Here is an 18,067-nt window from a genome sequence, read left to right on the forward strand (position 1 = left end):
ATAGGGCATAATGGGAATGGGGAAGGTGCTAATTACGACACCGCAAATTGCGGTACCGTAATTAGCTGCCTGGGTCCCTTTGTAGTAAGGGACCTTGTAGTAAGGCGGTAAGGATTTACCGGTACCGGTAAAATACTGGTACCGGTAAACCCTTACTGCCTACCGTGTAATGAGGCCCCATGTCTTTTAGTAATTGAATGATCAGCATTTGACTTACCTTATTAATCCTCAGACTGTCCACATAACCGGGAAGTATCTGCCAGCAAACATTACACGTCAAAGCCGGAGTCTCTTCCGGGTATGTAGGCATTGCGTAACCATAGCAACCGGACCTGTATAGACTCAGCGTGTAATAACGCTTTACATTCTTGTAGGACTCCTCCCTCTGATCATACGATCCACTTTCCTCGGAACACACAGGGAATTCTCTCTGTGCTGCATGAGGTACATATTTCAGGTCGCATTGGTTACAAATCTCCTCGACATACCAAAGGTATCTTTCCCTCCTTAACATTTATCCTTTCTTTCCCCTCTTTCTATTCTTTTGCAAACCCAAAAAGTCTGATTAAACTATCCTAAAGACCACAACCTCTTGTCTACAGGTAATCTACATTCTTAGCAGTTCCTCTCCTCATAATCTTCAGTCATAACTCAACTTAGCCTTTTCTCTCTATCCGTTGCAGTGAGGAGCATTGGAGCCGTAGTTTGCTGCAAGATCATCACATCAGAATCAGTTCTTAGGACCCACATCCGAGACCCATACACGGAAGAAGACACCCAGGGTTTTTTCCCCCAAGAGGGTTTCCCTGGGATTCCTGCTCCCTCTGCCTCATTTATTGGATCAGGGGAGCAGGGAGGTAAGGGAGATCTTCACTGCATCAAACTGTCGCGTGGAACCAAGGTTAGTGAAGAATTATATTTATGTCCGTTTCCACTTGTGTTCATTGGCTAAAGCTGACACAGTGGTTGAAGATTCAACATATCAGGAAAGGTCTGTCTTATGAGCAGAGAATTCTGATATCGCAGGACGCGTGAGAAGGGTTGCAATGGTGGTTTCACCATATGGAAGCATGGAACAGGAGAGCCATTTTCGGATCCTCCCTGGATTTAGTAATAGAGTCGGAAACCAGCCGGTGGAGCTGGGAAGCCAGATGTCGAGAGATAACGAGAGGAGGCACATGGTCAGAGAGGGAACTCAACATGCACATCAACTGCCCAGAGTTGCTAGAGGGTTCATTTGCAGTGATATGCTGGAACCAGGATAGAGTCTGATGTTGTGTGCTCCTCAAGATGGACAACGTGTCCGCAGTGAGATATATCAATCGTCTAGGCGGAACGAGGTCCAAAATTCTAGCAGAGTTAGCAAAGGACTTTTGGCACTTTTGCCTATAGCGGAAGGTCTCAGTGATGGCGGAATACCTCCCAGGGCTACAAAACCAAGTAGCAGACTGACACTAGAGGTGTCTGTGAGATGCCAGCAATTGGAGACTGGACCCAGCAGAATTTTGCGAACTGATGTACCAATGGGGCCCCGGCCGGACAGGCCTGTCCGCAGCAAGGTTGAACAGGCAGCTGCTGCGCTTTTTCAGTTGGAGGCCAGATCCGGAAGTGGAGGCAACAGATGCATTTCTTCAGACATGGGGTCCGGAAAAGGAATATGCGTTTCCACCATTTACGATGATCCCGAGAACTTTGGTGAGGAGACAAGAGACCACTCTGGTACTGATAATGCCAGACTGGAAAGGGCAGCTGTGGTTCCCTGACATATTGGAATTGTCATGTGACGTTCCAGTCTCCTTAGCACTATGGTAGACGATTGTGCTGGGCCCAGAAGGAGAGGGACATCCCATGGTTCAAGCAGGCAACCTGAACTTAATGGCATGGGTGATTTCCGGGGTCCCTGGGTATGCCAGGGCTTTTGGGAGAAGCTGAACGCATTATCGAGAAATCATGGTCTCCATGAACCAGGAAGGCTTACAGATCAGCTTGGGCAAAATGTCACAGCTGGTGTCTGGAGAGGAATGTGCATCCCACTGAATCAGTTGTGGTACACATACTAAATTTCCGGGAAAGCTTGGCAGCGCAAGGCAGAGCATATAGCTCAATTAATATGTCTCGGTCAGCGATCCCAGCAGGTCATCCATGAGTGGATGGGTTTCCATTAGGGCGACATCCCTTGGTATGCAGGCTTCTCAGAAGGATATAAATTATAAGACTGCCTATACCCAAGTACACAACCCTATAGGATGTGAATGAGGTATTAAGGCTATTCCGAGATTGGCCAGATAACAAAGATCTTTCTAGAAAAGCACGCTCGGCCAAGGTGACGACATTGTTATGCCTCATTTCTTGCAAAAGAGTAACGGATGAAAGAGCTTTGGAAAAAATAGTGTGTATCGAAGAGAACAAAAACAGGACTTAGGTCGATAACCTACACAGCTTTCCCAGACAAACCGAGGCTGTGACCGGTCAGATGCCTGGCAGCTAACGAGGCCATGCCAGAACACCTTAAGCCAGCGGGAGAGTCTCAACTACTCAAGGCATTACACAGAAAGAATTCTGCGGTGGCACCAGCAACTTTGGCAAATTGGGTGAGATGGTGCATGCAACAAGAGGGCATCAACGAAGAAACCTATGGTGCTCACTCAGGGGAGTAATGGCTTCCAAAGCATACAATGTAGGAGCACGACTAGAAGATATTTTGAAAGCAACAGACTGGTCAAATGAGTCGACTTTTTAAAGATTTTTTTATTTTTGACCATTTAGCCAGATGTCATTGTTGATGGTGAGTAGCTTTGAACAAGCCTAATCCGAGCCTGTGGCCTTGACATAGAATTCAGATTTTCAATACTAACATTTGTAGGAGTGGGCCTCTGATCACCTTAACCCAAAGTAGACCCACCACTTAAAGAGCAAGTGCGTGTTTGTCCGTAAGGAAGTTTATTGTACAAACGGCCAGGAGGGGCTAGATGACATCAAAGAGTCAAACTAAACAGCGTCTCCTCAAACCACACAAAGAGCGCACATTTTATACACTTTGCAACAGTAAACACTCCCACAGGTTATGTTAAAAAGTCAACCCTCCCACACATGATTGGCCAAACATATACAATGTAATCATATACCTTTCAGTTCCCACCTGCTTAACTTATAATTGCATGTTTCATATTCACAATACGCCCCTCTCTGGGCTCTTTCCATATTTGGTCACAGCCCCATCGCTTAGTTACATAGTTACTACAAACAGTTTTGAAGTATTACAGGTTCCATCTGGTTGGAAACCTTTACCCCTACTTGTGATACACATGGCCATTCTAGGAAATTCCATTGGTGTGAAGAGGAGGGAAACAAACAAACTTCCTTTTCATCTATTGTTGCTTGTTTTATCTGCCCAAACATGTTGGTGTCCACGTTTGATTCTAAACTATATGACTTACCATTCCAGCCCACATGGTCTCAACCCATACCCTGACAATTTAATTGAAAACCCATGATCTATTGGTACAACCCTTGCATCAGGTTAATTGTCCATCCCTTAAACCCAGCCCTGCCAGGTGGCCGGAATCCCCCAGTTACTGCTTAACATGCTCCCATGCACTTACAGAGATTACAACTCTCCTTCATAATAGTACCAGGCCATACCAAGCTAGGCCTCCGCTCATTGTAACCACAAGCTAAGCCTAAAATTCTGTAACTAAGACATATTCTTGCAACAGCGCCTCGATGCCCTTGGGCTGTAGCGCGCTTTACAAATTCAAATAAATAAAAAATAAATAAAGCGGGCCTGCCCAAAACTGACTGCAGCTGCTGCTCTCTCAGCCTTCAAACTTGCAAAACCAGTTTCCTGGCCATTCAGAGTTTTACCTCACAGATCCAAGCTTCAGTGATTCACACAAACTCCCCACAATGAGGGACACGCAGCACACAGATTCATCTATTCACAATATACCCCATATTTCCCAACTATCCCAAAACGATTCCTGTGTATGTATGTTTATGCACGCGTGTGTTATAGACTATCATGTCCTGTGAGAAACCTGAGGGCGGTCTGACTGATAGACCCCAGGGATCCTTTGTTCAGGTGGCCAGGGTAGGGCCATTGTACTTGGATCCCGACCCTGGGGTTGGTCAAGCGGGGGAGGATCGCCGGGGAAGGGGTCCTTGGGGACTGCAGGAGGAATGCCCTTGGGAGTGACACGGTAGTCCCCCCTTTCCGGTACACCGCTACCCGATATCCCCACAGTCTTCTTGGTATATTCTAAACAAGGGCCCACCTATCCACAACTATACACCTACCTTCCCCCACGTGACAATAGTACACCCAATTTGCACGTAATTACCCAGAAACATTACAACTCCCATAATCCCCCATCACTCCTCTTTTCCAAAAACGCTAGAGAGGGACTGAGAGTATGAAGATTTCTCACTACCACACTGAGGGACAGAAGACAGACTGCCCTATGATAAAACTGGACTGTCCCACTAATAGAGACAGGCATGGTCAGGCAAGGTCAGGCCTCCCTTGACAATCAGTCTCACCTGAGACCTATTAATCCTCCCCCTCAGTATAAAAAGCAGGACACACAGACACATGCTGAGTGTGCTAGGGATGATGGATGGTGCGCAGAGGCCAGAGGGAGAGAATTCAAGCTGGGGAGACCCTGGAAGGCCTGGAGAAAGAAGGACTGCTGGGCTTGTGACTAAAGGGGAGACTACAGTGTGGAGAGTGACCTGTACCTCCAGGGAGACACACCAGGGGCAGCTGGGGTTACCTGGCAGTAGCCACACCAGAGCTCCTCCTCTGGGCAAAGCAGGAAAGCCCAGGCCTATGAGGGGCAGGTGGTGAGACCCTAACCTCAACAAGTATCCCCTTGAACTCCTGCAGCTCCCAAAACGCCAGAATGCCGTTTTTGGGGAGCTAGTGAAGTGGGAGCGAAACAAGGAAAAGTGTATTCTGGGATTTGAAGTCCAAAGACTTTAAATCTGGCAAATCACAAGGGGTCCGAGCCCAGCTGAGAGAGACCTGTGTGGGAACTGTAAAGAGGGGGTCCGAAACCAACTGAGGGAGGCCCCTGAGCAGAGAAGATACCAGCTGCCCTCCTGGGTGAACTGCTGTAGTATCGACCTTGGCTCCCAGACCGGGATGCAAAATCAGACATCAACCCAGCCGCTGAGTGAGATTCATGCAAAGCTGGTCTGTGTTGAAGTTGAGGATACAATTTAACAGAGTGGTCCGGGATAGCAAAAGTGCCCAATCGAAGGTCTCTGTTTAAGGTATACCATAAGGAAGCAAATGAAAGAACTGTGATAAATGAAGTGGTCCTGCAAAGGTCTTTTGTAAATCCCATCACACAGTCGTAAGTCTTTGATGTACCTAAAGTTAGGGAACATTGTAAGTGCAATGTCTGAGCCCGATCGAGGGAGACCTATGGCAAACTTGTGATGAACTGAGAAAAATTGAGTTTGGAAGGTCCGAGCTTGACCGAGGGAGACCTATTGTGAACTTGTGTGTGAAGGGGTACGAATCCGGCTGAGGGAGACCCATTTTGAACTGCTTACTGGTGAACTTTAAATCCTGGAAAGAAGGAATTTTGGTTTTGTATGTAACCCAGGCACCCCGTGACCAAAAGACTTTGGGGCGCAAAGAGACTTTGTCATGGAAGGCCCTGGCTTGTGTTCTAAGCTGCACCCACATGCCAAAGAAAGAGTGTGTTCTCTTGCCCGAGAGTGCCACCTTGTCCTGTGCTGAAAATGTGGGGAAGGGAACTTCTTTCTTGAACACTATTCCTTTTGCATACACATTTCCCCACACATATTTTGTTACATTAGAGTAAGAGCTGGTAATAGTTTTTGTTAGCATAAGCCATTTTGTTTTTTCAGACTCCACTAGGACTGTGTTATTTATTATTTGATGGTCGAGTGTGCTCCCATCCTAGACATAGGGCAGGATAAGCATTCTTCCAACCCCTTTTCGAGAACAGTAAAGGTTTTCCAACCTTATCTTTTTGTGTCTGTCTTGCTTTTGATACCATGGGTTCCTTACAATCCCGTCATTAAAATCTCCATTCACAACCTATCTCACGTGCGCATGTTTAACTCCTCGCTTTTCATTAAGGCTGAGTGGCACTTACAGTTGTCATTATATTGCTACGTGCATGCAAATCTAAAAATGTATCATTTTACACAAATAACACTAAAAGTAACATTCATCCCATTCACATGAAATACCTTATATTGATCCAATTTGCAACATTGTGTCAACATCACCATCACCCCAGCCCCAATATGGCGCACACAATTCAAACTTCTCTCTACCCATGGGACCTTTATCAACTACCCCAACATTCCCCCTTTAGTTAATACATTAACTAAAAAAACAATTTCCACTTCTGAAATCTCACTTTCTCAGGGGAATGAAACCTCACAGCCATCTCTCATACTGGACCCACCGTAAACATGATCTTCCGCTGGACAATCCCAATTCACCCTTCCACTAGTTCCGCAATCTAACTGTTGTAATACACATTCACCCCAACCTGGTGGAGGACACAAGAACACTCTTGCACTTATATCAGAATCAATTTGAGTACCCATGTCAGATGAAATGGCGGTGCCCCTAGCCTTAGACAGGGTCACACGCATCATGGCAAGGGTTCTAGGCATTTAGGCAGAGCAGCACCATAGACATAGTTATATGATGATAGGTTATTTATAACGCGCTTAATACCCAGAGCTTTCTAAGCACGGATCCGGGGATTGAACCTGTGTTGCTCTGTATCTTTCTTGCTTCCATAGGCACAAGAATCTTCAAAGCTATGCCTATCCACAAAGGCACCCAAGAAAAGAAGAGAGAGTCCAAAAAAGAGTAATTAGTAGTGTCCGCATCCCTCTCCATGGCCCCCCTCAGGTTGTGCATGTTACGCTTACCTGGTATCCACAGGGAGGCCACCCAGCCAGTTGGTCGTTGGTGCCCTTCCCAATGATTCCCTGGTGTGGTCTCAGTGTCGATGGGATTCCACCTGGAAATGAAGACTATATTAGGACTGGGCGACCAAGGTAAGTTTTCCCCCACCTCCCTTTTGTTTCCAGCCCCTCCAGGTTCTCTTCTCACCTGGTTGTCGGAATTGGTGGGCTCTCTGTCCTGCTCTCTGGGCAGGGGCGCGTTGTCTTTTGTGGGCGCGGGCGGTCCAGTTACTTCACTGACTGCTGCCCTTGTAGTGTCTTTCAGGTAGGTCTTACTGCGATTGATGGCATCGTAATTCTTGCATGTCTTTTCTCTGTTCTAAATGTCTCTTTTTTTATCTCCCTAGGAGCGCAGAGTGTCCGCTTGGAGAATTGGATATGCTGGTTCTCACCGGGAGATGATGGCGCGCTATAGCGCTATGATGCGTTAACGAGGCGCTTTGCATAGCGCTGCTGTGTCTTGTCCTCACTGACCTGTGCTTTTCTCTTTTTGTAGGTCGCAGTGAGTTCCCAGCGCAGATGGAGTTCCAGAGCTATGCCGGCTGAAAAGCAACCAACCAGGTAAGTCTTTAAGTGCTTTGTGGTTGTAATGTCTCCACTACCTCCTTTAATGATGTTTTCCTCCTTTTCTCAGGTCCTTCGATCCGGGCGGTGAACTCCACCAACAGAGCTGCTCAGGAGCTGTGAGCAGTGAAGGATGATGAATGCAGGTAAGATTCTGCTGCTAACGATGTTCTTGATTTTTCTGCAGGTCCGGAATTCACCAGGCTCGTGAGAAAGCTGGACACGGTGAGCGTCACGTTGCTAGAAGCAAAGTAACGCGAAGCGTGTTGTCTTGCTCGGGTGTGGTTTAAATAGCCACTGTAAAGTAGTCCAGGTAAAGTAGTCCCTAGGCCACCACACCCAAAACTCAAAACCGCATAGCTTGGTTCTAGGAATCAAGCTATGTGGATGCCTCCATGTTGGCTGAAAGCCTAAATAAAGTAGTTCCTCAAGCAGATGTCTTTCCTTACTAATTAGCCTGGCGCCAAAGGCGCCAGGATTGGCCCCAAGAGGGCATGAGAAGTGGATGCCAGGCCTTATTAGTGATCCGAGCCCTGATTCCACCTGGCCAATGGGCTTGCCAGTGGGGATCAGGGCTGAGGGTCGTGACAGTGCAGTGCAGTGCAGCTATTGTTTGCGCCAGGGTTCCATTGTCCAATTCATTGGGAGCTACATATGTACAACACGTATTCCTGATCTTCTGACAAACCCTACCCTCCATAGCCGTTAAGTGGTTGAGGATATATTGATTCTCCAACGCAACAAGGCTGACTCAGAAGAATTCACAAATAATAATAACTAATATTGACACTTTTTGAGTTCACCAAATTCTGTACCCCAGGGGCCAAAAGGGAAGTGAAAAACATCTCTAACTTGCTAAATCATTGAAATTGTTCTGGAATGTTCATAAGAGCCTCGGGGGATGCCGTTGAGATATAATTTGATGACCTCAATCATTTCAAGGAGTCTGTTTCTCCAAAAGTCTGTAAAATCAATGGATTGTCTGTATCTGATGGCGCAAGGGATGCACGTGGCACGGGGGACAAAAGGGGAACAAATGTGGACTCAGGTTTTGAATTGGCAAGTGTCAAGTGGCTCTGGAGAACCACAAGGACAGGCACGTGCAGAGTGGTGAGACTGCAAATGCTTTGCCAGGCTGGAGGTAACTGGTTATAGGAAAAAGGTCTGCAGGACCAGAACAAGTCGAAGTGTTGCTGTACCTCTAGCCAGATCAGCGATGCGAAGCGTGCGGCTGCAGTTTTGATTCATCCCTACAGGTACTGTGCCATCCTCCTTAAAACACAGAGAAAAACTTGTACGTAACTGGATCTTAACAGGTTTCTCTACCTCTTTGAGCCATGTCAAAAAGTTCAAGTACTTTTTCCAAACATTTCCACATACTAGGTTGATTTGTGCTACCCCTTGTGATAAACCTGAAGGTGTCTCACCCGCTAGTCCCTGGGATCTTTCATCCAGGTGGCCAGAACACGGCCATCGTTTTTGGATCCAGTTCCTGTGGGTGGACCAGTGCGGGAGGATCACCTGGATGAGGGGGGGATGAGTGGAAGTGGGACACTAGATAGCGAGTTGCAGTATCCTCTTCCCTGTAACACCTTTACCCCATCCTACCAGGTAGGATACTTAGGGATTCAACCCACCCCCCTTTTCCAACACAAACCCACAGACAGCTCCCTGTGAGCAAAAACAGACTAACTCCTAAGCTGTGTACCTCACATGTCCCAATACAATGGTCAGGCAGAGTCAGGCAATTACTGATCATTACACACACCTGACTTCCATCACCCTTCCCCACATGGATAAAAGGCAGAGCATGAAAGAACACTAAGCGAGGCAAAGCACACAACGAAGCAGCAGTTCCAAGATGGCAGTTTAATACAAGGCGGAAGACGGCAACACCAAACAAGATTGCAAGGAGGGAAGTACCCGTGACCTTTTCACTGAAAGGCTGCATCTTTCATGAGCCTTCGAGAATAGGAAATGGAAGACCTGGAATTAAAGCTGAAGAATCCTGTATTGTGTGTCAGATGTACCCAGGCTTTCCCGGGTTGATATTCAAGGCAGGGAAAAGCATTTGCACCCATGTTACAGTCCTTGGCTCCTACAACAGAGCAGCCCCATTGAGTTGGGGAGATTGATACCAGACCGGGCTGTGTGGAAACCAAGGTTGCAAGCTGCAACATTGTATAAAGAAGATTATGAAAAAAGCAGATGAGTGAAAAAAACTTTGAAGCTAAGATATGATACCGTAGACAGAGTGGTCAGGCATCATGTGGGTGCTCATTTGAAAGTCTCTGTTAGGTAGCTAAATGAAAGGGTGCGAATATTAAAAGAAAGAATTATGAAATCAAAGTGGTCTTGCAAAGTGTCAAGCCAAACCCTGTGCACATTCATAAGTCTTCGATACTTGATGTAAAATTGACATTGGTTCGAGCCCGGCTGAGAGAAACTAATTGTGTTAAAGGGGTCTGAGCCTGGCTGAGGGGGATCCGGGGTGAATAGTGCATCACCCGATGTGAATACTTGTGAAAGGTGTAAGACAGGCTCAAGTTCGGGAGAGGGAAGCCTGTGCAAAACTTTGTGCAAAAAAAAGGATCTGAACCCAACTAATGGGTATCCGGGATAAATAGTGAATCACCAAGTGTGAATACTTGTGAAAATCTAAAGAGGGAAAGAACTTGTTTATTTGGTTGCATTAGGCCCTTTGAGTGAAGAGACTTTGAGAAGCAAGGAGACTTATGCTCTGAGGGCCCTGAAGCTGATGATTGAACTGTGACCTCATGCTAAGGAAGCCAGAGACTGTGCTACACTCAAGTGAACCGCCTTGTCCTGTGCTGAAAACATTGGGAAGGGAGGCCAAAGGCCTGAACACCTAACATATAATTTTGAACACTTCTTTGTTTTGTCATAAACATTATTCCCCCACACTATTTGTATTTAGAGGTAAGGATTGGCAATTCTCTTTTTAGTATAGGCCCTTTTATTTTGACAAGACACTACTAGGACTGCATTATTATTGTTTGATGGTTGTAGTTTGCTCCCATCTGTAGATTTAGGATAAGATAGGCGTTTATCGTACCCTAGGTGAAGTTCAATAAACACCCCTGAACTGTGGTCACTTGTGTCTGTTTTACCGTTGATGCCATGCCTTCCTTACACCCTTTTTCGGAGAGTCCCACCAACCCTCCTGCTCTGCAACTCTTCACCCCATGCTCCCATTTATTGTTCACGCCGACAAGTACTTCAAGATTGAGCTGTACTCTTTGCATGCAACGGACATCCTTCTGTTCTTCCCAATCTGATATTGAACTTTCTTCCTTGACTGGAAGGATATAAACCGCTATAGATTGTCCCTGAAACTGCCCTCGGACCCTGAACAAGACTAGGTGCACTAGACACTGTGCCTCTGCTACTGCTAGATCGTTGGGAATACATAATCTAGGGGCACTAGAAGCATGGGGGATAAAAGAGCAAATGTAACACTATTCTGTCGCTCTCTCTCTCCTCACCCTCTTCATATGGTGGTACCATAGTTTGTCAGCTGCAAAGTCGTGTGCATCATTTACTATTTCTAAATTTTTATCATCATCATTGTTTACAAAATCTATTTTGAGGTCTTGCTGTGCTCTTAATGTTTCTGCCGTACCCATAGTGCCTAATAACTCAGATCCATTTACAATCGTACTACTAAAAACACAGAAATCAAGAGATAATAAATCTACATATTCTCATACACATTTTTAAATCCATTCTTTTGTTTTACAGTCTGAATAACAAATGTTTTATTCTTTGTGTGCGCTCCCCTTTCCACTGACATGAACTGCGATTCCCTAGGATACACTTATCTTTTTGAGGACTGCTCTTCCCCAGGTTTCAGTGGAGGGACTCCAGTGTCTCTTTGTACGTCATGGACGTGGATCCAATTCTTGTTGCCCTCTACTTTGACTGCAGCCTGTGTAGCAAAAATCACCTTGTGCGGCCCATTGAAACGTTGTTCATTCCAGCTGTGTACAAAGGAATGCACATAGATGGAGTCCCCGGGGAATAGCAATGGTTCCTGCTGATCATCTTGTTCCTTGATGTCTTTTCCTGTTGCTTGCTGATGTCATGCTGTAACCTGCGAAGACACAATTCTGACGCTCTTAGTTAAGGCCCTAAGAGATTTCCCAAACTCTTCTCCATTAATTTCTGCTTGCTTATGTGCATCTGAACCTGTGCGTGGGAGTGAGAGTGGAGTATACAAAATATGGCCCGTCACTGCCTCATGAGGGCTGAGGTGGTGATCTTTCCCTGGCTTCTTTTGGAAGTAAAACAGGGCCAATGGAAGACAATGCAACCAACTTTTTTGCAATTCATTACATAGGTTAGGCAACTGCATTTTAAGCACTGTCTATTTTAAGCTTTCCACTACACCATTGGCTTGCAGGTGATACACCAAGCACAACCCGTGCTTGATCCCCAGTAGTGATGTAATCGTGGCAAATAATGCATTAAAAGATGGGTCCCATTATCTGATCTCAGGACCTCACATATTACCCGCAGTGAAAATACCTCCCTCACAAAAAATGGAGCTGCTGATTTTGCTTAGGGTGTCTGCAGGGACCAACCTCAAGCCATCAGGAAAATTGACATACAATTACAATCAAGTACCTAAAATTATTGAACTTCTGTATCATATCGACGAAGTTGATATGAAGTTCTCTTAAAGGACATGTAGGCTGGGGTGTCACCCCTCTCAGTGCCTTCATGGTGTAACCAGGATTTAATTATTTACAAACTATACAATTCCCTATGAACTTACTTACCTGTTAGTGAATGTTTGGTATAAACCACTCCTCCTCGAGCTCTGTTGCTAATAGTTGTCGAAACGTACGTGACGGTTAATGTAGTTGCTCTTGAGCAGTGGTCTTCAAATTCTTTTGGCCTGGGACCCCCTGATCAAAATGTGGGCAGGCCGGGACCCCCCAAAAATAACAAATTGACAGCAAGTCCAAATGGCTATGAACTATCGCGTGCCGTCGCCGCACCCTTCTTGAAGTATAGTCCTGGGCTCCCCCACCTGCTCCCATCACAGTCACTGAGCTCTCTCATCCCACTCCTAGCCATGTCCCTGGGCTCTCCCCAACCCACCACAGACCTTGGGCTCTCCCTATCCTACTCCCACCATGATCCCATAGCTCCCTCCATCCTGCTCCCACCTCAGTCTCTGTGCTCCCTGCACCCTGCTCCCAGCACAGTTCTAGGGCCAGCTGTGAATGGTGAATTTCTTAGTGGAGGGGCATAAATATTTCTCTCAGCTATGCCATTGCGACAGAGCGTAGTGAGGGAGCCCGAACCAATCATGTGGGGTTTGGGGGCGGGTCTTCTCTCCCCTGGGAAATGTTTTTAAAAAATGGGTTAAAATGCTGCTTTTTAGAGCAGATTTTTTAAAAATTAACCCGGTTTACCACTGTTACTCCCATCCCTAAACGGCACAGCCTATTTACAAGTCTTTCTAGAGCAAGGCTCATCATGTGAGGCAGTAGAAGGAAAGAAGAAGCAACATTAGAATATATGCTAAATCTAATCTTCAGCATGCAATGAAATTGTTTGTAACAATAGCCATGTGCAAGTAAATGGTACCATTACACACGATATTCATTACATGCTGAAGACCAGATTGTGGATCTCGTGAGGATGAATCCCAACTGGTCGGGGTGCACCAGTTTATTCATGTGTGGTAGCAACCTATTCGCTATGGCCTTAGCAAATATTTTTCTGTCTGTGTTTATCAAAGACAAGGGGCGGTAGGATATAGGTTTGTGCAGGGGTTTATGTGGCTTAAGCAAGACTGTAATTATTGCTTCACTCATGGACCCCGGTAGCGTACCAGTTGACACACCTCCAATAATCTAGGGGCTAGTTCCACCACATAGGATTTATAAAACTCTGTTGGGAGACCATCTGGCCCGGGGGGCTTCCCTGCTACCAGGTCTTTTATTGCTTGCCCAATTTCCTCCACTGTAAGGGGGATTTCCAATATTTCTCTATCCACCTGCTCTAGAGCGGGGTGTGAAAATGAGTCCATATATTTCTCTAGCTCGCTCATTGACACTTGGTCCGAGTTTGTGTATAGCTCTGAGTAGTAGTCTAAAAAGACCCTGTTGATCTTCTCAGACGCCTATGAACTGCCCCATCCGCCCCCATGATACTGGTCTAAAACCGTGTTCTGCCTTGGTAAGATTTGCCATGGTCTTGCCCGCCTTTTTCCCCTCATCATAATGCCTGGCCCTCATTGGATGTGAAATATATAGTATTTATCGGTCAGCAGGGTCCCTATACCTCTGTAGCTGGTCTTGTAAAGGCTTGAGAGTCTTGGCCTCTGGTGTCTGTGAGTGTGCATTTTCGAGGAAACATAGGGTGAGCTCCGATTGGTTTAGTTCCTGTCGGATATCTCACAATGTACCCAGCATCCACGATAGTAGGTGTCCCTGCAACGACACCTTGAAAGATTCCCATACGATGGCCACCGATCCCACTGGGCCCAAATTACGGTCAAAGAATTCTGTTATGTCTACATACTAGGGTTCAATGATAATTTCATCGTGCATTAGGGCTTGTGGCATCCGCCACAGCCGCAGACCTTGCTCTGCGTTGTTGACCACAGCCAGTTCCAGCAGGACCAGTGAATGGTCCAACAGTTTTCACTGGAGAATGGCACAGTTCCTGACCAGGGGGATGTATTCTGGGGAGCTTAGCCAGTAGTCAATGCGTGAGCTGGACTTGTGTACCGGGAAGTGGAACGTATTTCCCTCTAGGGTGGGGTGGAGTTCTCTCCAGACGTCCATGAGAGGCAATGTAGGCATACCCTGTAGTATTGTTGATGCAGCTTTGGTGTGTGATCTGGGGTGCCTGGATGTTCTATCTCTCTGTGTGTCTAAAATAGTGTTAAGATCTCTCCCCCAAATAACTTTGGAGTCTCCCATGGGTGATATCTGCGTTGACCAGTATCACCTCTTAGTTTCTCACGACAACCCATATGATTACGTACCACCCCTCCACATCCACCTCGGACCTAGTAAGTTGGAAACCTGTATGTTGATGTATCAAAGTCAATACCCCCCTGGACTGCGAGGAGTAATCTGTGCCCATCCGCAGATGGCCCCAGTCAGTTGTAAATTACTCCACTACCCTCCCAACCGTGTGAGTCTCTTGCAGTAAAAGGATGTCAACCTTATGACTCTTGGGGTATGCCAACATTTTCTGGGCCTTAACAGGGTCCACCAGCCCTCTAATGTTCCAGGTAAGGAGCTTTATCCTATGGTTCAGCTCCGGGTGCCGCCATCAAGGACTGTATATACAATGTTACCCCATCTGTTGACCACTCTGCGTGCTCTGTAACCTTCCCAACCGTCATTTTTTCAGTTAACCAACTCCCCCCTAGCCCCCTCCCTTCCCACCCTCACCATCCCTCCAACTGGACGGTGTATCCCCATACCACAACTTTGCTGTCTGAAACAGTGGGTGGCTCTGTGTGGCCACAACCGGTAACACCAAAACAAACCGCTTGCAGGAGCCGCAACCTATGGCTCAAGCAGAGTGGATGGCCCTCGTGTTGTGCTGGCCCGAGGGCTATTCAAGTATGAACTCTACAGTACATGAACCAATCGAATACAGATGTCAGCTGTTGTTCAGTGGAGCCGGAATGTTCTGTTTGATGTATGTCATGGCTTCCTCTGGTGTTTCAAAGAAGTGGGCTTTGCCCGCATGTTGCAAACAGAGTTTAGCTGGAAACAACATGGCGTAGGGTACCTTCCTGTCTCCGAGCGCCTTCTTGACGTGGTCGTATGTGCGTCGAGCGGCCTGCCCCCCATTCGAGAAGTCTGGGTAGATATGGATCCGGGTTGAGTCATATGACGGGGAGCCCTTTTCTCATGACAAGCACAAGAACCAGATCCCGGTCGTGGTAATTTAATAAGCAAGCAATGATGCGGCGTGTGGGGGCACCTGGTTTGGGCAGTGGGGCCAGTGATCTGTGGGCCCCTGCCACGAGGAATTGCTTCGAGAATTGCGCATCCGGGATCATGGTGCAGAGTGCCTCCTCCAGGAACACCTCCATTGGGACATTATGGGTCTCTCGGCCATACTGACGACCCGGATGTTATTGCGGCATGATCTGGATTCTAGGTCCTCCTATGTGTCTCGCACCGCCTTCAGACTCTTTTTAATTTCATCTATGTCCTTGCTGTGCGTGACGGTTATGTCCTCTAGCGCGCTCACCCTGGTCTCTGCTTCCCTGACTCTGGCATTCACCTTCTGTAGGTCGGCCCTAATGGAGGTGATGTTGCTGCCAATGTCATCAAGTTTGTTATTCACTGCTGGGAAGCCCGCCTGCAGTGCTGCCATGTATGAGTCCATATTTGCTTCAGTGTGGGCTTGGCTAGTCGTTGGGGCGGCCGGTTGGGTCCCCTCGGAATCCTCTGTGGTGTTTGCACTTGTATAGGCGTCCATAGGGCCCTTCTTGTTACCGTTTGCACCTCTTGTCATGACCCCACCGTGTGGCCCAGATGTCCTTTGTGATTATGAACAGTGCTCTCTTGCCTACTGCTGTGCTTCCTTGTGCTTTGCCTGAGTGTGTTGGGTGGGGGCAAAGTATTAATTTGGTTTTAATGCCCAAGTGGGAGCTGAAGAGCTACATAGATTGCCCCGCCTCTCCCTTACAATGATAGCAGTGACTTAATGTACTGAATGGTCCTGCACCGTTGTTGTTGTCAGCAGTGTTTCCTTGGCGCTCTCGCGCTAGCGCCTTGTGGTGCCTCTGCTCTTTAACCAGAGAGGAGGTATATATGTTGTGGGGTTGGCTCCCTTGCTGATCCACACTGTTTCAGGGGTATGTGTAATGCGTGGGACCCCCTTGTTAATGTGCCGTGCTTCCCTCACTTGTGGGGTGAGGGTTATGATTGAATGGCCTTGGGGCTAGGCACCACTTGCTCTGGTGACCCTCCGTCTGTATAGGTTGCTCTCCAGCCGTTCCCACAACTGACTGCGCGGTCCCTGCAGTGGCGAGTGGTTTCAGGCTTTCTTTTTCACGCAGGCAGCGCGGGTTGATATATCAAGCGGGCGGGCAGTAGCTGTGTCCAGTGAGTTTCCCGTGTATTATGCTGCATCTGCTTCCGTACTGACACTGTGGGGGTTCCCACTCCAATTTAGCTGGATGTTTGTGTGTCTAGTTTGTGCTCCGCCACCCCCACCCGTCTAATCTAGCTCTGTGGGTGGGGTTAGCTGCTCCGAGAGACCCGACAATGCCCGATGGTCCCGGCCCAGGATGATGCCGCCACGTACCATCTGCAGTTGGAGTTTGGGCGAAGTTCCGCCCACCGCCGGCAGCTCCGCGTCTCTGTCCACAGTTGCTCGATTCATGGGCTGGATGTTTTGACTCAACCAGTTGCTTCTCTCTCCTCAGGATGGGGCAGCTGCACACCACCTTACTCACTGTCTGACCCTTGCGTTCGCAAGGGGAGATTCGGTATCAGTGCATGGGCCACTCTGTTATCTCTGGACCATCCCAGACGATCTGCCTTCATTGCGGGTGATAGGCAGTGAGGTTCTACACCAAACATCCCTCGCAGGTGCCCGCATTGTTACTTATTCATACTCTGTCCTTCACATATGCAGAGGCTCATTTGTTCCACAGGATTATACTGGAAGGATTTTTGGGTTGTGGAGCTCGACAGTTAGGCGGTGTCATGATGTCCGCTCCCGGGGAGCCGGTTCAAGCCCTGCGTCCCCGAAAGCGGACATCCAGTCCCCAAGGAAGGACCCAGCAACCCCATATAAGGGCCCTTTGGACAGTGTCCTGGCGCCATAGGCGCCAGGCTCATTATGGGAGTGCTTGGGTGCACTTACCTGATGCAGACCATGCTGCAGGATCCCGGCCTCCTTGAGGCCTGAAAGGAACTACTTTACCTGTGGGACTAATTTACCATCCGGGCGTGGTCGGGGAAGGATACATACCTGATTGGAGGAAGGATACATACCTGGAACTTCTTCCAAGGCTATTTAAACCCCACCCGAACAGCCACACGTGCTTCGCGTTGTTCTGCATCTAGCAGCTGGACGCTCACTGTGTCTGCTCCTGCATCCTGACTTCTGCCACGCCTGCCAGCATCCTGGATCACCTGCAAAGGAAGAGAAGAAGAGAACAGAAGAAGGAAAAGTCCTTACCTGCTAAAACCGCATCCCGGAGACATCTCGCCGACAATCCTGAAAAGGAAGACTTTCATTTAAAAGCTCATCGTGTCGATCGCTGCAGCGCCGCATTCCACTCACCTTTACAGGGCGCCTTCATGTTCAGCAGCGATCATCCGGATTCGCAGTCACGCCCCAGCGCCTAGGGAGAAAAAGACCAGAACAAAAGGTGAGAGAGAGAAGGGAATAAGGAAATCTAAATCTCCATGTTAAGACTTACCTGTTGATTCATTCCCTCTTCATTTCGGGTCTGCGCCGCATCCTGGCATTTCCGGACCCCGGCCCCTAAGGGGAAAAAGAGACATCAGCGTTAATG

The sequence above is a fragment of the Ambystoma mexicanum genome, chromosome 9 (assembly GCF_040938575.1).
Source record: "Ambystoma mexicanum isolate Mex_15411 chromosome 9, UKY_AmexF1_1, whole genome shotgun sequence".
Lineage (NCBI taxonomy): Eukaryota > Metazoa > Chordata > Amphibia > Caudata > Ambystomatidae > Ambystoma > Ambystoma mexicanum.